At 39.6% G+C, this 26,348-nt stretch overlaps 1 protein-coding gene across 1 annotated transcript in view; it reads left to right on the top strand.

Moving 5' to 3' along the window:
- Plekhg1 (pleckstrin homology and RhoGEF domain containing G1) overlaps nt 1-26,348 on the top strand; it is a 210,956-nt gene that overhangs the window by 30,349 nt on the left and 154,259 nt on the right. The gene's annotated exons all lie outside the window — the stretch shown is intronic.

Below are 26,348 nucleotides of genomic sequence, written 5' to 3'. Positions count from 1 at the left end.
ATGGCATGAAGAGGAACCCAGCCCAGGAGATGGGGAAGGAGTAGCAGCAAGGGAGGAAGCCAGGAGTCTGTGTTCTCCCAGAAGCCCCACAGAGACAGTGCATCATCACAGCTGAAAGGGGAAGTGAGATGAGGAGAGTCAGTCGTTGCATTTTGCAGTCAGGTCATTGGTGACCTTGACAAGCAGTTTTGATGGAGTGGAGGTGGGGTAAAGTCTGATCATTCCTCTTGGTCAGAAAAGAATTTTGAAACTCTCAAAGATTTTGCTTAATACTATGGAAGAGTGTGAGAGGCCAAGAAGATCTCATATGCCGAGGAAGAACAAAAGCTCATAATGTCCAGTTCCTGGATCTCCTGTGACCATGTCCTCTCCAGGGTTCTAGGGCCCAGATCATTGTCCAGTCTGTTTGAGATGATTGTACACAAGCTTTTAACTTGTGTACAAGCAGTTCTAAGCTTGTATTTCTAAATACCTCTTCCTCTGCCACAGTGGACTCCAGGATCCTTTACCTCTTGCCCAACTGTCTAGTTACGGATGCTTCAGAGCACAACTGAAGGCTCCTGAAGAGGAGTGTATGTTTTAGCTTTCTATTACTATGACAAATACCTGAGATAATCAGCTTATATAGAGAAAAGGTTTACTTTGGCTAACAGTTTTAGTGGTTTTAGTCACTGATTGGTTGGTTCTTTGCTTTGGTGAGGTAGCACATCATGATTGGGAACCAAGCCTTTAACACAGGGACCTTTTGAGGACATTCAGATCAAGCTATAGCAAGGGGGATGGAGGGTAGAATAGAGCTGGAGTGAAGAGGAGAGTGTGGGCTGGCGCAGAGTTCATGCACGGGAGCAGGGAACGGATCCTCTAGAGCCAGCTTTCTGGCTGTGCTTTCCAACTTCAGGGGATCCAGGGGCTGACTGCCTGCTTTCTCTGCCACTGCCACCAGCCTGTCCACCAGGGTTGCTCTTCTCTCCAGCCTGCTGAGAATCAGAATTGTCCCTTAACTTTCAAGACTCTGGCTCTTAAAACAAGCATGTGGCATTGCTGACATTTTTTGAAAAATTCTTGCTGCAAGCAGCAAAAGGTCAACAGTTTGAAAATGGCTGTTATAATGTTCAATAAAAAAAAGGTCAGAGTACACCACATTGTTTAATCTCCATTCTCCATTATAAACAAACAAACAGGCCAAACTGGAAGGAAGTTACCAAAGGATTAGCCAAGAGTGTCTCTGGTTATAAGGGACGGTTTTTCCGGGATTTTCTTTAACTTCTAGACTTCTTACAGTATGCTTTTATTATTTTTATAACTAAAAAAAAAAAAAAGAAGTACACATACAAATTCCTTCCACAGTTTGATTCTGTTTTGGGCCAGTTTTACCATCTGCATTGGCAGGCTGGAGGCATAGCAGGCTGCTGTCGGGGTCTCTGGTGCTGTGGTGAGCAGTCAGACATGGGCATAGGTCAGAGGCTGGCACCCACCCCCAGCCCAGGGCCACAGCAGGCACTGCCCAGGACAGCCACACCCCTCTCCCTGGCTCTTCTTCCTCCAAACCTTGTTCCCAACAGGATGAAATCTGTGCTAGCTGGTAGAGAAGGGAGTCCTGGTGCTCTAATGCTGTAGGGACATAGCAATCAGACTTGGGTGAAGATTCTCCTTTAATCTTCCAGTAGGCCTGTGAGGTAGACCAGAAGGCCTCTCTTGTTCTTGGGTTAGTTATGAGAAGGCAGATGTCAGAGGGGTTACACCTCTAATAACTTCCAAAGCAGAGACTTAAATTCTGACCCCATTGCCTTCCACCAGTCAGTAATGGGTTTAAATCTTTTTAAGTCCTAAACCCTATGTTGAAACAAAATTTTATATGGAAAAATTTACATAGATGAGAAAAACTTCAAGTTGAATTGCTTAGAGCAGAACTAAGAATCCCCCTTCCCCATAAAGAGGAATTGGGGGATACATTGGTTGCCAGTGCTTCAAGGAACAAAAAATCTTGGCTCAAACCATACTGAGCCATAAAAAACTGAAAGAATAAATCAAAGCCAGTAAAGGGCTTGGAGAAGACAGCAGAACCCTGGGAGGTGCCTCAGTCAAGTTTAACGTCAGGTGACTCTGGAGGAAACCTTGGCCAGGCTCATTGTTGTTAAATGTTGTAGAGAGGTGAAAGAAGGTGGAAACCAAGTGAAATATGAACCTGCAGCAAGAGGAGGCCAGCGTCAGTTCTAGTAGTCTCTGGAGTGGGAAGCAGATGACGCTGCTCCAGGGACCTGCTTCGTAAGTGGTGGATGGAGGAGTCTCTGCTTGGTCAGTGTTTTCCTTTGAAAATGAACAGACACAGAACTAGCCAGAAGAGTTCATAGAGCCTGGTTTATTAGTCCCTGCCAGGCATTAAAAGAGAAGGGCCATGCTTGATTTGGGAAATGATCAGAAAGAATCTCCAGGAGAGCTATAGGCTGAGGTGAGGGTGAGTGGGATTGGGATGGGATGTAAGGGATGTGAATTTCCACAGCCTGGCATGCTTTCCGATCCACTTCACTGAAGAGAGAAACCCCTTCCCTGAGAGGAGGAGAGGAAAAATGGAGGATTTGTTGAGGTAGAGTCCAGGGTACTCAGCTGATGGTCGCCATCTTAAATTAGAGGTGAGCACATTCATGAGAATGTCTTTGTGGAAGGGGTGACAGAGAGAGATCGAGGGCTAAGTTTCTACCATGTTCTACCATTAGGACATTGTATTCATCTGCTTGAGTTGCCATAACAAAATACCATAGACCTGGTTGCTTAAACAAGAGAAATTTATTTTCCACATTTCTGGAAGTCTGAGATCAGGGCGCCAGCATGGGCAAGTTCTGATGAGGCCTCTTTTCCTGGCTGTAGATGGCTTCTTTCTCACTATCCTCATATGTCAGAAAGAGAGAACATTCTCTGGTGTCTTTTCCTGTCTTATGAGGCCACTAATTCCATCATGGGGGCCCCAACCTCATGACTTCATCTAAACCCAAAGGCCCTATCCAAATATCGTCCCTTTGGGGTCTAGGGCATTAATATATGGAACACAAACATTTAATCCATAATGGGCACCTAACACCTTTATTTTGCCAGCTCAACATAAAGAATTTCTCTCTAGCTCCCTAGCTTGACACTGGGCACAGGCACTACTACCTGCTTCATCCTGTGTCTGTGATCTGAGGTTAGGGAGCATGTGTGTTGGTGTGAATGTGTATCTCAAAACACATTCACAAAGCTTTTGCTATCTTGGGCTTACTTGGTTGAGTCAGTGTTTATTGATTCCCAGATGTGTGCAGAACCCCTTGTCCACCCAGATTTCAAACACTATCAGTCTTCAAACTCTCACTTGATTCTGTGCCTTCCTGACCTATTTTCTTCTTATTCCCAACTTCCTTCAGACACACTGGTTTATTAGTCACTTCCAGTCCTCTGGCCATAGGTCACATTGGCCACCATAATCTTCAATTGTGATTATGACCTGGCCTCTGCTTGTAGAGGCCCAATCTTGCTACCTTATGGGTTCCAGGAGGAGAGAGCCCAGCAAGCTTGCCTGAGGCCATCTTCCAAGGGAGGTGCCCATGGCTGTGGGTTGATGCTACAGATTTGGCACAGCTGAAGGAGAAGAGCAAGTGGTCCAGGGCAGCTCTTTGGAAAGCAAAAGGAAAGAGGGTCTGTGAGTGGTGGCATGCAGGGTTGCTATTCTCAAGTGTGCATGCAGATACGGAGTGTGTGTATGGTGGGATAGGGGTGAAAGTCTGCAAGGAAGTTGTGGTTCTAGACCCTTCTTCAAATCTAGAGGCCACAAATGCAGGCCAGCCCTTGTGTGGTGAAGGATGGTTTGGGCTTCTTCACTCTGATCTGCACAGAATCACCAGGGGAGCTGGTGGAATTGCAGAGTTCCACCAGTAGGGACTGAGCTCTAGGGCAGGGACTGAGCTCTGTGTTTTCAACAAGGTCCCAGGTGGTGGCAGGGTGGCTTGTCTCTGGGTGGCACTGCCAGCAGCCAGGCTCTGGGAGTTACTCTGAGGCATGGCTGATGGGACCTGGGCTGAGGGAGAGGCTGAGTCTGTAGGTCAGGGCATAATATAAATGTCCTCAGGGTGAAAACTACAGCCACCATTAAGAATGGCTGGGCTCAGAGTGAGGACATAGAGAAAGTAGAAGGAAGAAGAAGAAGGTGAGTGATGTCCACAGGAGCTTGGATCTGGCTGGAGAGGAACTTTTCACCTCTGTGTTCTTCGTTCCAGGCATGACTCCTTTTGTTGTTGACAGAATGTCTCACAGTGAAGCTAGTTGGCTTTAGTTGACTTCTGCGTTGACTGTCCATTATTTTGGTGAATAGTAACACTTTTGTCATGGAGAGTCAATTTATGAATAATAAGGAGCTTATTATTTGCTGGGGAATGACATACACATACTGGAAAAATACTGACTACAAATATCTTGAAATTTAAACCGCTTGGCTGTTTGTGTCCATACAGTCAAGCTATGATTGTCAAAGCAGTGGGATTGTGTGTAGGTATACAAAATCAAAGAATCTTGGAGCTAAATGGGAATTTAAAATTAGTCTGATGCTTTTATTTTCACATGCATCATCAAGACACAAAAGGGATAATAAATGCCTCAGACATTCTCATGTTTAGAAGTTCTATTTTTTTTTTTAAGATCTAAAGCACAAATCTACACCAGCCTATCACATCCTATTATGCATAGGATGAAGAAGGCCACCTTTTTTTTTTTTTATTGGAGTGAAGAAACAGAAGCTTTGGATTAAAGAGTAAAGTTGAGTTTTGCTTTTCCTTCATCATCATATGTTGGTGGCACGAGTGTTTAATTCCTGGGAAGGGTCATCAGTATCAGAGATTGAACCCAGGGATGCTTGATAACTGAGCCACATCCCCAGTCCTTTTTCTTTTTTGAAATAGGGTCTCACTCATTTGCTTAGGGCCTCACTGCATGGCTGAGACTGGCTTTGAACTTGCCATCCTCCTGCCTCAGCCTCCTGAGCTTCTGTAATCACAGGCATGTACCACCATGCCTGGTGAAGGGTCACCTTTTGCATAAGTAGTCTACACAGGCTGTAACACAGTAAATTTAAAAAAAGAGACTTTACTATTCATTTGTGTAATTACTTAATTACTTTTTTATTAAAAAAAAAAGCAAAAGAGTCACTTGCTTGTGTATAGAAGGAACACTTGAAGAATAAAGGGTTCTGATGGCTCCATTTTTCATGAGCACAGCTGCCGGGGCACACAGCTCAGAGCAGGGTTAGTCTTTTGAGTAGTTTGCCTCTATTTACCTTCCAGTGGTGACCACAGAGCATTTGCTAATATTTATTTAATATTAAAATTTAATAATATGTATATTTTAGTAAATATATACAGTTCAACTAAGTGAATAGTGAGAATTTCTGACTGTTTAGCAATGGAGAGAAGGAGAAAAATGACATCTGACAGTAGATCTACCAAGACCAAGAATGTCTCCCCAACAGGTCCAGAGAGGTAGGTGAGTTCACTAAACCAACAGCATCACAGGGAAAGCAGGAACCATGGCCGGAAGAGGCAGCCTGCTTCAGTTCCAGGCCCTTTGGATCCTGCAGGGCCTGAGGTCTTTTCCTTGGCCATGAAAACCACCTTGGCCTCTGATATGTGGCTATAGCACACTTCTATAAGAAGCCTACAGCACACTTCTGTAAGAAGCTTTTGACTCTGGTGTGTTCAGGGACATTCTTCTTTAGATGTCAGTCCACCATATTTGACTAACAGTGAATGGCAGTTTGGGAAGACCCCAAATTAAAATTATAACACTGTTCTCCAGCATCCATAGGATAAAGGACATATGTAAAATGCCTGTCTACAGAATAATGTAAACTATGGAGCGTGTCGTCTGTGATTTATTATCAAGTATATAAAGTATGTGGGAATTAAACAATGAGTTAAACAGCAAGTGGAATCACTGATGATCTGAAGAGGACAAGGTGCCCTGCCCCCTGAGGTCTCCATCCAGAAGGGAGAGGACAGAATGATGGGTAGCCTAGAAGAGGAGTTAGGCCAAGAGGGAGGGTGGGAGGGTTGGAGAGAGGGAAGACACTTATGTGTGATGTGACTTTGTCAACAGTCACACCTTGGTCTTCCTGCCTCTGACCTTGCACTCAAGAGTCTCTTGGAAGAAGTCCTCCCTACCATCCTTCTCAGAGACCTGCATGAGCTTTAAGATGCAGCCCTCCTTTGAACATTCTTGGGCTACCTCCATCTAATTAAAAAGCCCTGATCACTTTTTAGGGAAGTTTGTTGGGCATTCGGTCCTCATGGCTTCTGGGAAGGCAGAGCGTTGCTCACCTGTTGTGGAAGGGCAGGGAACCCACATTCTTGGGATCCAGCAGAGCTTGCTCTACCTGTGGGTTAATCCATTCAGCACATTCTTGTGGAGCATCTGTTACCAGGTGTCAGGTGTTCTGGGGCTGCAGCTGAGGAGCTAAAGGAAGGCAGTTACCCTCCTGGAGCCGAGAGTCGAGCTGGGAATACAGGAGTTTTACTCTACAGGAGGGTGGATACCAGGATGGCAGAAGCATGCAGAGCTGGAGAGCCAATAGAAGGCATAGACCAGCATGGGCCCCTGGGGAAGGATCCCTGGAGGTCACCATGGGAACTGAGTATCGAAGGGTTAGAGATCAAGCATACCTGAAGAATTCATTAAACATATAAAATGCATTTATCAATTCTTGTCAGGCACAAATGTGCAAATTTCAGTTTCTTTTCTTTATCATTACAGCAAGTCTCCTAGTCCTAAGAAACTTTTAGTTTAGTTATGTCCTCTCACTCATTCAGTGTTTCAAAGGCTGGTCTCAGGGCCTAGGATGACACAGGGGCCCCTCTGGAACAGTAAAAAGGAACCAGAGGTTCTTAGGCCTGCAGCAAAATGCAACCTAGTTTATTTATTATATTTTATTTATTACGATTTTTTTAAGTACATGAGTGATACATGGTGATTGCATTTGCAAGTGAACCCAGAAAGTACATGATGGGAGAGGTCACGTCAACTAAGCCCTCCCAGCCAGAGGCAATACATGTGACATTTTGCTACTATATCTTTCCAGATGTTTTCCTACCCCTAAGTCTTCCCCCACCTCCCACCCCCACAATGAGATACTACTATGCTGCACGTATTGGCCTATAGCTTGCCTTTTGCAGTCAATATACTGTGACCCTATGGAGCATTCCTTAGAGCACAAAATTTGTAGCGAATTAACTCCAAGTGTTTCATGCGTCATGATAACTGTCACTTGAGTGCTTTGTGATTCCAACTTCAAGAAAACTTAGATGAAGGAACCGTTTTTTAAAACTTTTTATTGATGGTAGGAAACCAAGTGGCTAAAAAAATAAGGAGGGCAAAATTGTTGAAGAAAAATTTACCTTCAAGTTATGATTTAAACAATATAACACCTTTGGCCAAGGAATTATACATATCACTAATCACTGGTTTTATTTAACAAAAAGTTTCTGGAGAAACTAGCTGGTTATAAGTAAGGGCATATCAAAGATGAAATTTTGCATATATTTCTAATATGGGTTCACTTAAATTTCCCTTTTTTTGGTGTTTTGCTAATGATATTTAGGCTTTTAAGCTATTCTATGAAAATGCCTACACGATGCTCTTTTAAAAGCTCTATTTTTACTAAAGTTAAAAGAAACATACTTTATATCTGGGAGCAGCCAAATAACTGATTTTCTCTGCTTCAGAGGTTCATGATTCAGTGTAGCACTGGGTCCGGGGTCTCAGGGATGAGACATGGCTTCTGCCTCTAAGGAGGTCTCGACTAACGGAGGAGATGGGCAACAGTGTGGTCTATAAGGGCCCTGCTCAGGGATGCCATCTTGAAGAGAGTCATTGATGGTGGGTGAGAGTCATTCAGTTGAAGAAGGAGGCCAGGAAAACATGGGAAAGACAAGCTAGGCCAGACTCACCAGACAGAGATGGGGGCAGGACCGGTTCCAGAGGGGCAGGAAGGGGCCCAAGACAGGTCAGTGAGGCTTCCTGGAGTCCCAGGTGATGCTGGCAAGGGTCAGGTAGGTGCAGGCTTTTCCAGGGAAATAACCAGCTGAGAAACTGCCCCGGAGCTGCTCTCCAGGCACCTGGAGACCAAGTCTGAAGACTGGTTCAAGCTGTAAATCGAGGGCAGAGCCTGGGAGGACTTGAGCATCAGGCATTCAGTGGTGGTACAGGAGAGTGAGCCAGGACCCTAAGCTAAGGTGTTGCCTGAGGAAGATATTCGTGGTGGAAGGAGAGAGTGAGAACAGGCCCTAAAGGGGATCTTTAGGATAATCTGGACGCCATCATATGGGTAGCCCACAGAAAGGGGCCATGGAGGGGGAGAGTTGGGTGTTTGGGAAAGAGTGACTGTGGATGAGACTGTCCCTTCTCAGTCCTGATCCACCTCTCCCCTGAGTCTGGAGGAGGATAATAAAGAAGGGGAAGCTGGGCAGGGGCTTGCCTGTCATCCCAGCTTCCTGGGAGGCTGGGGTGAGAGGATTACTTGAGTCCAAGAGTTCAAGGCCAGCCTCCTTTCTTAGAAAAGGGGGAAGGAAAAGGAAAAAGGAAAGAGGGCAGCCAGAGGTGGACAGAAAAGTGGAAAGCTCAGCAAGTTGAGTTTGCTCCCGAGGGCCTTAGTTTCCCAGATCAGAGGCTGGGCCATCTTCGGAGAATGTGGGGACTGGGAAGGTTTGAAAGATGAGGTGGAAGGTAGACCTGCTGCAGAGGTAAACTCTAGAAGTTGTTGACTGAGGATAAAGGGACCATGGCTATTCAGTCAATAGTCGATAACAACAGCAAAAATGACAGTCAAGGACTGATGAACCCCGAGAGCCATCTGGGGCTGGGGACCTGGATTTATCCTGGTTTATTCAGCATTTGTAGTTATTCTTTAGTTTTAAGTTAAAATAGAAAAACAGAAAATCACCCAATATTGGGTTTTTCCTGCCCAGTTACAAAGTGTGGGAGATGAGGACATTGAGAGAGTGGTTAAGGGGTGAGCCATACAGGAGCTGGTCCAGTAGGCGAGGAGGAGGCCAGAGTGAGAGGAATGGAGGTGCGAGGGTGGGAAAGTGACACCATCAGTTTTTATGATGGCCATCATAAGTACGTAAAGTTTTTAATTTTTAAAGGATATTCATATAATGTTAAAGTTTTATATGACAAGCAGAAAGCTAAGAAAGTAATGAAATGCAGACTCAGATTCAAGGTGATGTTAATGAAAGCAGACTATGCATGATGTCGCTGGAGTTTGTGATCATAGCACATTTGACTCAGGTAGCTGTGTACCAGAGAAGTACCAGTATCCAGCAAAATCAGGTCTTATTGTTTCTCCCTTGGACTCTGCTGAATGCCTGTGAATTGGTACAACACATATTCACCCATTCCCAGGCATGCGAAGACCTACCGTGTGCCAGCCACAGTATGAAACACCAATTGTCTGCTGAGCAGTACCTAGGAGGCATGTGGGAGACTGCCTGATGCTCAGACTGATCCGTGGGTTAGTTTAGGAGAAAATGTCATTTGACTTCCATACCTTTTAAAATGAAAGTGCGTGATCAAGTGACCACATGGGTGGTAGCAAATAATAAATGTGAGAATAGTTTTGTAGCATAGATCAGGTATCCCCTATCCAAAATGCCAGGGACCAAAAATGTTTTGGATTCTGAATTTGTTTTTAATGTTTACATACACATTATAGGATATCTTGGGGATGGGATCCAAGTCTAAACACAAAATCCATTTATATTTCATATACACCTTATGCCCACGGCCTGAATGTAATTTTATATAGTATTTTTAGTATGTCTGTTTTTGAGGGGGGCTTTAAAGAATTGTAGCTATTTTACTTTATTTTATTTTTTATTCTAATTAGTTATACATGACAATAGAGGGTATTTAGACGTGTTATACATATATGAAGTATAACTTCTCATTCTTCCGGTTGTACATGATGTAGAATTACATTGGTCATGTAATCATATATGCACATAGTTGTATAGTAATGTCCAATTCATTCTGCTATCTTTCCTAATCCCATTCCCCGACCCCTGTGCCTGTATTTTTACTGACTCATCACATGAGTTCAGGGGTGGAATTTTCCACCGTGGCATAAGGTCAGTGCTTAAAGTGTTCTGGATTTTGGATTTTTGGATTGGGGATGCTCAATCTGTATGGTAAAAATGTGTGACTTAGAGTGGCCTAGGAGAGCTTGACAGAGTTGGTCAAGTTTAGAACAGTAATTGGAGAGAAAAAGTGAGGGAAGTTCAAAAGACACATAGTATGAACTCAATAAGTTATTGACTTAAGTGTGTTGACTTCTATAATTGAACCAAAGCTAACTTGAAAAATACATAAAGGCTGAATGATATTGGTCAAATCTTATTGTTATATTGTGTGCATGTGTGAATATGTAACAACAAACCCGCCATTGAGTACAGCTATCATGCACAAATTAAAAAAAAAAAAAGTAGGAAAAAGAAAGAAAAATGCATAAAGGTAAAATCTTAGCATTGGGATAAAGTTTTTCTTAAGTAATAAAGTGAATAAAAATAAACATTTAGAATATTGTAACTGAAAAAATAAATCAATTTCCCCGTCACTAGAGCAAATGGTTTAAATTCAAACATATGGAAAAATTTAACTTTCCATCTCAGACTCTAAGCCTATTTCTGGGAGAAAAACCATTAAAACAATGAAGTAATGAAACCATTGAACAATAAATCTTGATTTTTGTAGAGAGTGCAGTGAATACTTGGAGGTACATCATCATTTCCGTGCGTTGGGAGTATTACAAACACCAGGGTCTTCCCCTGAGTGTCGCAGGCTTTGGTTTGTAGCTGATTTCTGAGCAGGGTGGGTGAGAATTCACAGGATGTCATCCTTCCAACAAAAGTCGACAGCGTTTTGCAGGGGAACGCAGAAACTCCAGTCAGTCCAGGTTTAAAGCAGTCAAAGGACTCTTCCCTTAGAAAAATAATTAGTTCTCCATCCCGTTGGATGGGAATATTCAATAGAGCTGTCACTGGGAACCAAAGCCAGTGAAAATGAGGGTGGCTGTGGCTCCTAACCTTAAAGGGCTTAAAACAGAGTGCTTTGAATTTCACACAAATGTTTTGCATTATTTCATTAAGTTTACTCCAGTACATTCCAATCAGTTTCCTGGAGAGCAAGTAAAGTGCAGCTCTCACTGCTTTCTTAGTTTTCTCTTTTTGGAGTTGTGCGCTGCAGTTTTTATTCTTCCTGCATGCCAATGAAGCTCTTTAAGGCCCTGAAATAACCGAATGAGAACTTGGTAGTCCTGACATTAAAACAACCTAAAAACCCCGGATGGACATGTTGGAGGAGTCATAGTTCTATTTTTTCTTGTTTTGGAATTTGTAGATTCACTATGTGTGCTTTGTAGTTCAACACGGTTAGGAAACGAGTGTCTCCTTTGATCTCATTTTGTCCTTTTTAGCATTTCTAATTTCATCTCTCCATGTGTAGGACCAATATCTCAGTTTACCTGGTATATGTCTTTTTTTTTAATTTGCTAGTATTTTTTTTTTAGAATGCTAGTCTTCATATGCAGTGTGTGTGTGTGTGTGTGTGTGTGTGTGTGTGTGATCTTTTTTTCTTATTTTCTCAGTTGTTAGATGCTAGATTTTTAAGGTACATAATTGAGTTAACAGCTTTTCAGGGAGCATAAGTACACTCAACCATGTTAAATGTTCGTGTTAATTATAAGCTACATCCTGATTTCAGGTATGCGTCTACAATGTTAAGTGTACCTTAAAACAAGGAAACCTGATAGATGTGCTGTGTTTTGGCATGGATGCCATTAAGTCACTGAAGGTATCACAGCCCCTGGTTTTATGCACCGTGTGGTATTAATCATGGATCTTGATTATATGCCCTGTAGTTAGTAACTTAGAAAAGGCAAAGACTGTAGGCTTTTTCTACTTTGGAGTTAAAATAAATGCCATATCTTTTGGGTATTAAGAGAGGGCATTCTTAAGTTGAAGGGCATGAAACAATTATTATCTTTATGGTTGAATTATCATGTGTAGATAAGTTAATGACTTCCTGTGCAAATAATTGTGGGGTCAGCATACCTAAGATCTCCTTAAAGACATGCAGGAGAGTTATCTATAGATACGAATCCCTCTTCAGGGCCATTAGACAAACTTCAAAGTGTGAGCGCTCATGAAAAGACCCCTTATTTTGAATTTTTTTATATAAGTAACAATTTCAACATAAAATAGCCAGATGTGACTTATGTATGTGATCTCTGGCTTTTTTTTTTTTTTTAAGCTGGTGTAATACATACCTAACACTCAAACAGTCACACTTACGGGGAAGGATGGAGCCTCATGCCTTTGAGTAACTTCCACATGGATGAACTCGGTGCCTCCAGCAGTCGCTGTGGTGACAGTGTACAATGTCGGCAGCCTGTTTCTGTGATTGATGTGGCTCAGTTGGGGCCATGTTTTGGTTCACCAGCGCTGTCTTCCTCTTGTCCTCTCCTGTGATCATCCATTCCTCACCAGAGTACAAACACTGCCCCTGCATCAGGGAACAGATCTTCCTGTACTTGGTTTTGTTTATAAACTTGCTTTCAAATCAGGGTTTCGATTTTTTTTTTTTTTTTAAATCCCTGGTTTAATCATTTTTAGTTCTCTGCACATGTTTGGAGTTCTAGGTTGTTTAGATTCTGAAATATTCTCTTTGTTGGAAGTTAGATGCCTGGTGAATAAAAGTTGATTGACTACTCTAAATGGATATATTGTTTTAAAAATCGAAAGACTTTGGAAAGGGGGTGAAATAAGTACAAAAACGTCATTCTTCTAGTACAGTCATTACTAACAATTGCTACATTAGCATTGGTTGTCACCAACTGAATTCTTTACTAAAGCATCTATTGAGCTCCTGGTCTGAAAAATGAAGATATTAACATTTTTCATTCATCTTTTCTGCCCTGTGACTAAGGTGATAAACTAGTCCTGGTTTACACAGGACTTTCCCAGTTTTAGCATTGAAAGTCCCATATCTGGAAATCCCCTGGTCCCAGGATGGTTACCCTAACCTGTGACCTCCTGATTTGCTAGACTGTGATTTTTACAGTGTCATAGTTTAATATATTTATAATTTTTATCCTTATGGCATAACCATGAATGTCTTCTTTTGCCTGTGGGCTGCTTCTAAAAAATGAAAAGCCAGTATGCAAATATTTTTCACTGTGGAGCCAACTGACATCATGAGAAGAAAGGCCCGCCTAGCCCACTGAATTCTGTTACTTGGAGATTTTCCCAACAGGTGCCTTTAGAGATATACTCTCCTTTCACTTTTTTTGTATTTGGCTTCTGCTGTCTTTGTCCATGTTTTCTCTCATTTAGATTCCCCCCCCCCAAATTGGGCGAGCTATTTCCCTTTGAGCAAGTAACTTTTGATCTGTGATGTGCATGAATGGTAAGCTCTCCTACCTCATGTTTGAAATGTCTGGTTTTACCCTTGACCTTGATTGATAATTTCAGTGTAGATTCAAAATTATTCTTCTTCAATTTTGAAGGCATTTCATCTCTGATACCTACAATTGTAGCGTTTAAGTCTGGTGTTAGGCCAATTCTTAGAACTTAGTTAATTTGTGTGTGTTTTTGTGTGTGTGTGTGTGTGTTCACCTTTTTGCAGTTAGGAATTTTAGCTCTATCTTTAATTCCAATATTTCACCATGACCTTTCTTCACTGCTCCTTTTTATGATCTGGAGTCTGCTTTAACTCAGGATATTTTCTCCCCACTAATATCCGTGTACCTTCTCCTCGAACTCCAGGATATGGGCTTTGGACCTCCTGGAGTCTATTCTCCTTGTCTCACTTATTTTCCTTCTCTTTGGTCTTTTGCCATTTGTTTTGGAAATTTGGGGAGCTTAAGTTTTGGATGAGTCTTTAGCCATGTAAATTCTATTATTTAAGTCCATTGAGTTTTCTTTTTAGATACTTGTTTAATCTGAGAACTTTCTCAGTTTTGTTCTTTCTATGAAGGGAATGTGAATATCTGTGGATATTTTTCTGGCTCTTAAAGAGGCTATCTTCTTGGTTACCTTAGAATTTTTCTTTTCCAGCATCAAAAACATATAATTTGTTAATTTCTAGAATGCATGTGTTTTCCATCAAAACCCAGCTCTTGCTTGGATAGCTGTATCTTGGAACAATTATTCATCTTCTGCTTCTTTTGTTCACTCACTTTTCCTTCCAACTCCCAAGTCTTCCACAAAAGCTCTTCTGATTGCCCTTCTTCCACAGAAGGTTCTGGAACACCCCCTGGGCCGGGAGCACTCTGCCCTTTCTCTTAGCACTCACTGACCCTCCCTTGATTTTTTTCTTGTCACTGCTCCCTTTCTCTCTCCTGTTAGAGAATGAAGGATAATAAAGGTGCCAAGAGGACAAGAACATGCCCAGGCACAGGAGAGAGAGGACAGGAGCTCCGTTGACCAGGTGGCGGCTTCCTAGTGCAGGAAGGGCTACTCGGTGACTGGGAACTTGCACTTCTGCCTCTTACCCAGAAATTTATTGGATTGAAACTTAATTTCTGAAATTATTCTATGTTCCAAAGTTCTTCTAATTAAGAACTGGTTAGGAGATGACCAAAATAGAAGCTATTAAAATTCTCTTTACATAGCAGGAAATAGAATTGTATAACCTGGATGCATTCCTAAAATTTCTTTGTGGTTTGGCTTTCGTAAACTACTACTTTACTTACAGCTTTTAAAATATATTTAGACTTAAGTTTAAAGAGTGAGAACCACATGTGTAAACATCATTGAATACCATTCTTTTAATGAATGGGGAATGTTATTTATATGCTTTCTTTGCTTCCGTGGAAAGCCTATTTCTTTTGAAAAGGCTTTAACTTATATTGTACTCACCGTAAAAGGCATTCATTTAAGGGTACTTTAACTCAGCCACAAAATCCTCACTATTACTGGTGAGAACTTGGCCTAAATTTCTGAGTATGTTTTCAAATTGGACTATCTAAATTAAAATAGCCAATGACAATACAGATGTCACTAGAGTACAGGAAAACTTAGTCCTTTTAGAGCTAGAAGGGACCCTGGAGGTTCTTGGGCAACTCTGTTTGAAGGATGATCTAAGGAAATGAGGTGCCCACTCCAGGTCAGACAGCTCACACAGCAGGCTGGCATTGGGCCCAAGGCTTCAGATTCCAGAACCAAAGTTCTTTCTGTAAGGCTGCCCATCTGGTCCACCTGCTGTCTGCTGACCGTGCCCCGGCCAGCATCCACCTATCCACCTGGCACCTACTGGGTGATGATACAGAAGGTGATATTGACAAGACTTACTCTTTATTTTTTTCTATTCATGGTCAACTTCTCAAAATGACTTAAATCTAATCTTCCCTACTCTTTCCAAATCTACTTTCTTGCCCATCACATTCAGAAGATAATCTTGTCTTTTATTTCACAGAGAAAATAGAAGTCACTCGAGAACTTACTGGGCCATGTCAAACCTGATAATAACCACAGTCTTCTTGTAATAGCAGGTGTCCCCACCTGTCCTGTGTCCTAGTCTCTGCTGTCTTTTGGGGAATACTTTTGGTCATTCCACCTTTGCCAGTATTTTCAATCCTTTTACTCAAAACAAAACAAACAAACAAAACAGTACTTCCATATCATTAGGACTCTCCCACTTAAACCTCCTTAGAATACCATTCGTCTATAGCCCTTCCTAGCTTCCCCTCTTTCAGACGTAGTCTGTGATACCTGGTGCTTCTCACCCTGAAACATTTCTCCTTCAGCCCTCACAATTTCACAAAAGTGCTTTCATAGAAGTTAACAATGACCTCATGCCACTAATTCCAGTGAACACATTTCACTCAGTTATTCACTATTTTAATTAGCTTTTTCACTGCTGTGACCAAAAGACTGGACAAAAACAATTTTTGAGAAGGAAAAGTTTATTTTGGAGTTCACGTTTTTCAGAGGTCTCCATCCATAGATGGCCAACTCCATTTCTTAGGGCCTGAGATGAGGCAATGAGGCAGAGCATCATGGCGGAAGAGTATGGCGGAGGGAAGCAGCCACATAATAATCAGAAAGCAGAGAGAGAGTCCACTTACCAGATATAAAATATATACCCCAAAGGCACACTCCCAGTGACCCACTTCTTCCAGCCACACTTTACCTGCCTTCAGTTACCACACAGTTAATCCCTATCAGGGGATTAATTCACTGACTATGATAAGGCTGCATAACCCAATCATTTCACCTCTACACCTTCCTGCATTGTCTCACCCAGAAGCTTTTGGGGATACCACATATTAAGTATAACATTCATTTAGTGATTATTTGTTAACCACTGCCCTGTACTGGGTATTGGGCATGCTGTGGCACAAAAAGAAACAGGTGTTCATGTGGATGAGGAAACTGATGCTAATCACATACCTGGAGTTGTTGAGGATTTCAATTAAAACAAAAAAAACACAATTCTAACTAATTTGATGGTGGTAGATTCTGTCCTTCCATTTCATAATGAAATTTGAGGCATTGTGTTCTCCCGGCCCAAGGAGAGTCCTGCCTATTTATCTGGGCTTAACTTTAGTATCACATGAGCAAGTGCCTATGCTTTTATATATACACAAGTATCTGGGTGACACATGCTCATAACCAGAATCTGAAAAACTCTTATTCTGCTTATGGAGTTAGAAATCACATAGAGACTTTCTAAATAAAATTTACTCTAAAGTCAGTCAACCTCACTTAATATAGTCTAAACCAGCAAGACAGATGCAAAAAAATTCCAATGATTTGCCGTGGAAGAAACTGAAAACATTCTGCAGGAAGGATGATCTGCGAATTCGGTCTCCCTGAGACGTTTTTGAGTTGGTAATCACATTAAGTTTTGAACCTTTTTAAGATCAGCAAAATAACTGTGTAAGCACACACTAGACATGCTAATGGAAAGTTTCATGAAAGTAAAAACAGTTGGCTCAAGTACAGATTGAAAATGACAAGGTTTCTTTGAATATGTCAGTTCTCACCCTCTTTTCCTCATAGTTTACATTATTCACTTTTAACATTTCCCCTTTTGGGAAGTAAAAACAGTCCCCAATCGCAAAACCAGAGATTTCCAGGAAGTACTGGTTGTCGAAATGCTGAGAAACATGTAGATGAATAAAATCACTGTTTGGTAGTCACTGTAAAATGTTTCATGGGAAGCCAGTCCTCCGCATTCAGGTTTCCTATTTTCCCCCTGAACCTGAAAGTTAATTGAAATACCCTCAGGATGAATGTTAAATAAAAACTCTGTGATATATTTGATAGTACACTTTATGCACTTTAAAAAAACTTGATATGTCAAAACCTATTTTTTCTTGACTGATGTGGAAAGGTTAAAAAAAATGTCTCATTGAAAGGAAATTACCTTTCCAAATATAACATTTGCAAATGATGGAATAGGTTTTTCCATATGTTGCCTGAATAAAAGTAGTGTTTTTACAGAAGCCTTGTTTAAAAAAAAAAAATTCTGTTCTTCACCACTGAATAAGTAGGTGAATACAAATTCAGGTATTTAAAGCTTTTCCCCAACATAAGAAACCGGATCTCTTCTGCTTCTCTTACCAAATCTATTTTACTTATGAGATAGCCCAACTTTTAAAACCATACCATAGCCAGCTGAACTCATTTTAAGGGAATTTCCTTACGTTCATTAACACTGCTCTTTTTCACTGTTTGGTCAACACGTTCTACACTGGTTGAAAATACTGATCTGGATTGAAAGAATATCTTTAATTTATACAAGGTAATGCTTATGAAATATTTCTAAGATAACTTCATTGGTTTCTGTGAATTCCTCCATTTTATTTTGTATAGAATATAGGCACAGATTCTTCTCCTTACTTAGGGCTGTACTTGATCTTCAGAAATCCTTGTCTTGCCTATCATATTCCTCCACTAGTGTGCTTCCTTATCCAAGATTTTAATGTTAGAATTATATTATTTTTATGCTTTCAAAAGCTCACCACGTGGCTGCAGTTGCTCCTGGCACTGTCTCTAGCTATATCCGCAATGGCTGACCTTGACCAGAGGTTCCACATGGTAAGGACTATGTGCATCTTTTTTGTAGCTAGATCCTTAGTACTGACATGGGTAAACCATTGGTGCTCAAATGTTGGGGTGCATTTTCTGAGTCACACAGGCCGCCTGAGTGATAATAAAATGGAGCTGGGAAAGTGCTGATAGCTGCATTAAGCCACCTGTAATTTAGTGCCTGTCTGGTCTGTTCACTGACACGTACTCCTTCTAGAACCTGATGTCTGAGTCTGAGGCTCACTGTTTTTCTTTGTAACCCTGGTGCTACAAAAAGCACCTGTAAGTGGAAGTCATTCTCAGGAAGCATTCTCTACTCCACATTGTCCCCACTGTCACCTCCAGCACTGAAGAATAAAGGAAGATGGTGCTGGCCTCTCCAGTTCTATTTAAGAGGACTTTTTTACTGTAAGTAAGAAAATAGAGGGACATACAGGGAATTTGAGGTAGGGGTCACCCATTGGAACACCAAATATGAAGTATCAGAATTAATAATCCTTGTCAAATAATTATGCCAACTGTTACTTTCTTTTAAAAAAACTAAATAGGAAAGCCAGGCATGGTGGTGGTGCACTCCTGTAATCCCAGACTGGGGAGGCTAAGGCAGGAGATCTGCAAGTTTGAGGCCAGTCTTTGTCACTTAGTGAGATCCTGTCTCAAAATAAAAAAAGACTGGGGATGTAATACTCAGTGGTAGGCATCTCAGGTTTAATCTCTAGTACAAAAAAAAAAAAAAAAATCAAAATAAATAGGAAATGGCAAAATCTAAGGTTCAACAATCAAAATCTGGTGAACAGAGTTCTCATCTGTCTGCTTGTGGTCTTCTTTTATAAAAGCTCACATTCAACTTGCCTTAAAATCTAGCCCAGATTTAGGAAGTATTCAGTCTTAGCATAACCCATCCATGGAGAACTTTAATTAATCCTACCTGGTATGGTGTGTGATCCTGTGGAAGCCAGAAATTGATACAAAGTAGACACTGACCTTATCTTAAAAGCTCACTCATTTTATAAATTATATTTATAAATAAGATACCAAGGTTTGACGGGACATGAAAACTTTGTATATAATATCTGGATTAAGTGGGTAGAACTTTCATTTTGACAAATTGTTCCTAATATAGCTGTCAAAATACCACTGAAAGGGGCTGGGGATGTGGCTCAAGTGGTAGTGTGCTCGCCTGGCATGCGTGGGGCACTGGGTTTGATCCTCAGCACCACATACAAATAAAATAAAGATGTTGTGTCCACTGAAAACTAAAAAAAAAAATAAATATTTAAAAATTCTCTCTCTATCTCTAAAAAAAAAAAACCACTGAAACAATTGTGCATATTACAAACTGCTGGATGTATGTAGTTTTCTCATGAACACATGAATGGTATAAATGTGAGATGTATTCCGAACTTCAAGGCACCAGGCCTTGTTCACTCGGTAATTTGTCCCTGGCAGAGGGCCAGACACAGATAAGGCATTTAGCACATAATTGAATCAAATTATGGATAAAACTAGTAGAGGTACTGGTTAGGAAACTAAGAAATATTCCCTCTTTCCATAGTCTCCTCTTTAAAAATCAGGGTTGTGTGTGTTAAAGTAGTTCAGACCCACTAGGTTTCATTCAAAAGAAGAGTTAGCCAATTAGAGATATCAAAGTAGAAACTGAAATTGACTTGAATTTGCAAGAAAAGCTCTAGATCATGTCTTTGGAGGTCTCTATGAGAATAGAAATGTGTGTTTCAATGTAGTAGATCCTAAATATTTGTTGAGGATAAACAACCATTTCTAAAATATTTAAATAATCACCTGTGTGAACAAATTTCAAGTGATAGCCTGACATTCTTATTATAAAATATTGGGCGATTTTATTTCTCCACTCCCTTCCCATCTTTGTTGATGATTGCTATTGCAAGTTCTGTAGCTGATGGTTTTCATGATTATATCTGAGCAATTATGTTTTCATATAGCCTCCCAGAATAGGGGATTGGTTCTAAGAAGGAACAAGTAAAATTCAAAATTATTCTTTGTACTCTTCTTCTTTCTGTAACTTTACTGCTTGTTTCTATTTTTTCAGATTAACAACAGCATTTGTAGAAAAAGCAAGATAACTTTTTACAAGATCCCTTCTCCAGTAACAACAAAAATAAGGTCTCTAGAAGTATATGTAGTGAGAGATCTGTGAGTCCGTAATATAGACAATGAAATAACTTTAATTTTATTGGAAGATATTTTTAAAGGTCTAAATAAATAGAGGGGGATAACCTGTTTATAGGTAATCTCATTGTTATAAAGACGTCAATTCTCCTAAATATAGATCCAGTGAAATTCCAACAAATCCAACATGGTTTTGGTGGAACTTAGGATGATTCTAAAATTTATCCAGAAGAGCAAAGATCCATAAACAATAATAACGACAAAAATCCTGAAGAAGAAACAGAATGATTTGGCAATGTTGATTTATATATAAAGCTATAGTAATTTGGGCCGTATAATTTTGGCAATTGTGATAAGCAATTTGACAGAGGTGTTGAAGTAGGTCAAAATTTATATAGAAATCTAATATGTGACAGAGCTGAATTGCAAATCAGTGGAAAGGATGAACTGATAAACAACGCTGGGGTTATCCTTCTGGAATAAAAACAAAAATGTATCCCTGCATCACACCATATATATAATAATCAATTTCAAATGGATTAAGGACCTAAATGTGAAACAATTATAAAGCTTATAGAAGAAATATAAATGAATCTTTGTGTCCTTCAGATAGGAAAGAAATTCTTAAAGTAGACACAAAAGTCATTGAGCCACAAAGAGACATTGCATCATATTTAAAGGTTCCTATTTGTCAAGTCAGACTGTAGATGAATCATGACCCATAACAGACATATCGATTTATATGTTGAGGGACATATAAATAACTCCAATAATTCTTAAATAGAGACTCAATAGAAAAATAGGTGTTAGTCAGCTTTTTGTCTTGGTGATCAAAATACCTGACCACAACTTGGAGGAGGAAAAATTTATGTAGGGCTCACCATTTCAGAGGTTCAGTGCACGGTGGGCCTACTCCATTGCTTGGGCCCAAGGTGAGACCAAACATCATGGCAAAGAGTGGAAAGGAAAGGAAAAGCTGCACAGGAAAGCTGTTCCGCTCATGGTAGCCCAGAAGTGGGGGTGGGGTGGAGAAAGAGTGAACATGAAGACCAGGCACAGATATATTCCAAGGGCACACCCCTAGTGACCTACTTCCTCCAGCCATGCCCCACCTGCCTATAGTTACCACCCAGTAGTCCATTCAGATTATCAATCCATCAAATAGATTAGTCTACTGATTAGATTACAACTCTCATAATTTCACCTCTGAGCATTCCTGCATTGCCTAACAGGAGCTTTGGGGGGATACTTTGTATCCAAACCACAACAATAGGAGAAATATATGAACAAGTTTTTCACAGGGAGGGAAACATGAGTGGCTTGTAATACCCATTAACATAAAAATATGCCTAACCTCATTAGCAATTAAGAAAATGCAAATTTAAACCACAGTAATACTATCCACACCTCCAAGTATAGCTATAATTAAAATTTTAATAGTATCAAGTCTTGGCCATAATATGGAAGGGAAGCGTTCTTATATATTCTGGGCGGAGTATAAATTGGTATAATTACTCCTGAAAAAACTTGATGTTACCAGTGAAGTTCAATTGTGTATGTTGGACGATCCCAAAGTTACTTCAGATAAATACAATGTAGAATCTCACACATATGAACATAGGGGGTATGTGTGACATTGATTATGATGGTAAGAAAAAGAACTGAAAACAATCTAAAGGTCCAAATAGTAGAGCATATTCAGCCATGTGTCATGTGGTGATGGGGATTCTGTTTTGAGGCAGAGGCAATTTTATCATAAAGCAAACATCATATATTTATTTACACAAAAAAGATGGCTGTGATGTTACTAGGCAATATAATTTCACGGGACCACCCCATATATATAGTTCATCTTGATCAAAATAGCATTACACGATGCATAACTGTAAAAATACTACAAATTATCCAATAAAATACTATCCATCAATGCAAACATATGAACTACACAGTTAGCAAAACAACATGGAAGAATTCACAATATAGTATTGAATGGGAGAAAGCAAGTCACAGAGGTGTATTAGGAGCCTGTTTTATCAGTTCAGAAGCACACAAATTGGATCTGAATGAGGTTCCTCCATGGTGGCTCATTCTCAGGCCCCATGTGTCAGTAGCAGTTCTACCCTTTGAATCCTCTCTTGTTCACATGTAAGAAGAGCAGGAAAAGATCTGTTTCCTGTCTAATAAAATAACCCAAATTAGGTCTCACTGGGCCTAATTGGTCTGGTTTGGACCGTGTGCCTATCCATGAACCATTCATGGTAATTACAGGGGTGAAATATGATGAATGGTTAAGCCAGTTAATATGCTTCCAAGGTCTTGGGCTGGGAGTAGAACAAGGGAGAGGAAAACGCTGGTCTGTGTGCCAGAAGGAGGGTAGATGGATGTTGGCCTTCTAAGGCAGCAGAGGATATTGTCCTAATATTATTAGTAGAAGCCAATTTGTATTCTGCTCACCAGCATTACTTGCTTGTGATCCCTGAATGAAATGATGCAGCTCAAAGATGGGCAGGTAGAAGCAAGAAAGGAATTTTTATGTTGTAGAAAATCCAGAGTCACAGGTTACCTACCTGCATTCCCAAAGGAGAAGGGATGGGTGTCGAGTGGCCCCCAAGATGGCAGGTATGGATGGAAGGAATAATCTAATCCCTATGGAGATTCTTTGGGGATTTATTTGATCAAATTTTGTATCCCTCAAAAATACTCACTTTGTTTTTGTCTACTTGACCATCTATATTACTGACTTAATACTTTCTAAAAACTTATGGAAGGAATGTTGATAGATTCCTTTGGGAGGGGCATTATTACAGTACACACTGATCAAAGGCCTGTCCTATCATTTCTGATAGATTCATATGGATTTCCACCCTCAGTTCATTTCTTTTATGAAGTTCATATGTTTTACTCAGGAAAATAAAGAAAAGTTTTGTGCTTATGAGCAAATCTTTGGGCTCTTACATGTCAACTAATTGACACTTTACAGAAAATGTTTATGCTTTGGGTCTTTGCACAGCCATTATTGCAAATAGAGGTGTTATATTATTTCTTGTTAAAACCTTGCCCAACTGAGTTCATTAAAAACTAGTTCTATAGAGTCACATAATATTTTGCCCTACACATAAAAAACAAAGTTGATCTCTTCTGTGGGTTATCTGGTTAACATTTATTCTGGGATAACTAGACTTGATCTTGTAATTATTGTCAAAACTTTTAGTCTCTCTCCTCACTCTGTTGTCTAAAATTAAAGGAGAGCTTATTTTAGACACTGTAGCTAAAAGGACATAGTGCTATATTGGACTTATGTCTCCTTTTTACAAAACCAATCCTGACATATTACTTATTATTATACTCCAACTCACATTAGTTGCACTTCACTTATATAACTTACTTTAAACATTACCTCGCTTGTACACCAGACTATAAGCTCAGCATTGTTCTTTAGCCAAAAGCAATTTGACTTGTTTCACTGTGATTTAGAAAAGTGCAATCAGCATTTTCTTTGCACAAATAGAACATTGATGGCTATTTTATAACATTTTCCTAACCTTCAGAAGTGGAATGAAGTTTTATTTTGTTTTTACATCAAATTCTATTTGTGATGCCTGAGTGCACTACATTACTGGATTTTCCACTTAAAGCCAGATAATCAAATATTCTTAATGTGCTTTTTTTCCTAAAAATCCTTTATTGGATTTACAAAACAACCCTGAGGTTCTCGACTGTTCACCTATAAATAAGCATTGCTGATTATAGAATCTGTCTTGCTATTCTTATATTCCTATAATGACTCCAAATACCAGTTCATTGTTTTATCTCATATTGAATTTCCTGACTATATAGTGCTTTCCCTCTCTTTTGAAAAGTACATTTTTACTCTTCATCATTTCTCATTAGGAAGTAATAGTCTTAACCTAAATATTTTCTTTAGTGTCTTCTACATAGTTTCTTCCCTGTGAGTAAATTTTTCTGAATATGGTCAGATTAGTGAGTAGGTATTGCTGCTCCTTGACAAAAAAACATTGCTTTTTACCTGCTGTGCTTCAAATCAACTTATAGAACTTTACCATTTCCAATAAATTTAAAAATATTTTTAATAATTATTTTAAGTATTTGTTATAGGTTTCCAGTGGTAATTTGCTCTATTCTTTGCCTTTTGCTGCATTACAGTGAGCATCTATCTTTTTAGGCTTTATTTTTCTATGCTTTAGAGCATTTTAAAATTTTCATTGATGTATAAAAATTATACATATTTATAGAGTACAGTGTGATATTCAATTTGTGTGCACAATGCATAATGATCAGACCAGGGTATTAGCATTTCCATCACCACAGATGTTGGTCATTTCTTTGTGTTGGGGACATTCAAAATCCTCTCTACTAGCTATTTTGAAGTGTGCAGTTAATTGGTGTCAGCCGTAGTTACCCCACTCTGCTGCAGAACATTAAAATGATTCCTCCTATTGAACTTCACCCTGTACCCATTAGCTCTCCTTCCCCATCCTGCTTCCCTGCCTCTGGGAACCACTATCCCACTGTCTACTTCCTGAGACCAACTCTTTAGCTTCCACATATTACTGAGAACATGAGCTGTTTCTTTTTGTGTTTGTTTCTGTATCTCTTATTTTACTTCTGACTTTTTATTTAAAATGATGCAATGGTGCCTGCCTGTAATCCCAATGGCTCTGGAGGCTGAGGCAGGAGGATCACAAGTTAAAGCCAGCCTCAGCAATTTAGTGAGGCCCTAAGCAACTCAGCAAGACCCTATCTCTAAAATATTTTTAAAAGGACTGGGGATGTGGCTTAGTGGTTAAGCCCCTCTGTGTTCAATCCCTGGTACCAAAAATAACAACAAAAAAAAAGATTAAAAGATGGATGTTGATTTTAGATCTTTTTAAAATCATGGTATATCATTCTTTTATTTTTATATGCCATTTTAACATCCCTGAAGATATAAAAGGGCTGGGGACTCAGTGGCAGTGTGCTTGCCTAGCATTTTGAAAAGTACATTTTTACTCTTCATCATTTCTCATGAGGAAGTAATAGGCCTAACCTAAATATTTTCTTAAGTGTCTCCTAGATTCTTCACTGTGTGTGACGTCCCAGGTCCAATCCCCAGCACACACACAAAAAAAAGACATGAGCATGTGTAAGTCTCCTATGATGTATTGATAGGACATAATAGTTCTACTTACATATTTATAGAATACTATAGAATAAACCCTCTTTATAATGATGTGTCATATACTAGAAATTGGGTTTTCCATATACCTATTTAGGATTCTTATATCTTGTCTAAATCAAACAGGATCTTACTTATCTTTGTACCATATCAGTTTGGTTATCAGGCTTCTGTTAACTTCATCAAACAAACTAGATAGCCTCATTTTTTTCTGTATCCTAACTGCTTTATATAATTCAGGAATTATCTAATTCTTGAAGTAAACCATATGTGTGTCTTTTAGCTTTTATGTTTTTAGTTCAGTTTTGATAATTAAATGTCAACTTAGAAACTTTCCACTGAGAAGTTTAAATTTATTTGCAAGAATATCTTTATAGAGCACTGTTAGTTTTTCATTCTGTTTTATTTCTTTTTTAAAAATTTTTATTAGTTGTTGATGAACTTTTGTTTATTTGTATGTGGTACTGAGAATAGAACCCAGTGCCTCACACATGCTAGGCGAACACCTTACCATTAAGCCACAACCCCAGCCCTGTTTCATTTCTGTGATATATTCCTTGAATAATTCCAGTTTCATATTAGATTTTAAGACTAGATTTTTAAGAAACCTGTTTATGAGATATTTCAATTTTCAGTGAACCAACTTTTGTTGTTTAAATATCTAAATATGCTTACCTGTTTTTCTGTGTATTTCTGCCTTTCTAATATATTTATTGTTGTTTTCTAACCTAACAGAATTTAAATATTTAGTTCATTTCTTTGTTCTCTCTTAAAATTAAAAAAAAATCAATTACTGATATCACAAATCAAACAGCTTTGTTTTTAGTCCCCATATGCAAATAAAATTAGTTCATTTTTACTATCCGTCCTCCTTGATTCTTTCATTGTTAATAACATAAGCTAGCATTTCAGACTTC

Source organism: Marmota flaviventris, chromosome 6, assembly GCF_047511675.1.
Source record: "Marmota flaviventris isolate mMarFla1 chromosome 6, mMarFla1.hap1, whole genome shotgun sequence".
Classification (NCBI taxonomy): Eukaryota; Metazoa; Chordata; class Mammalia; order Rodentia; family Sciuridae; genus Marmota; species Marmota flaviventris.
The sequence above is the reverse complement of the archived record's forward strand: the minus strand, read 5'-3'. Positions and strand labels throughout refer to the sequence as shown.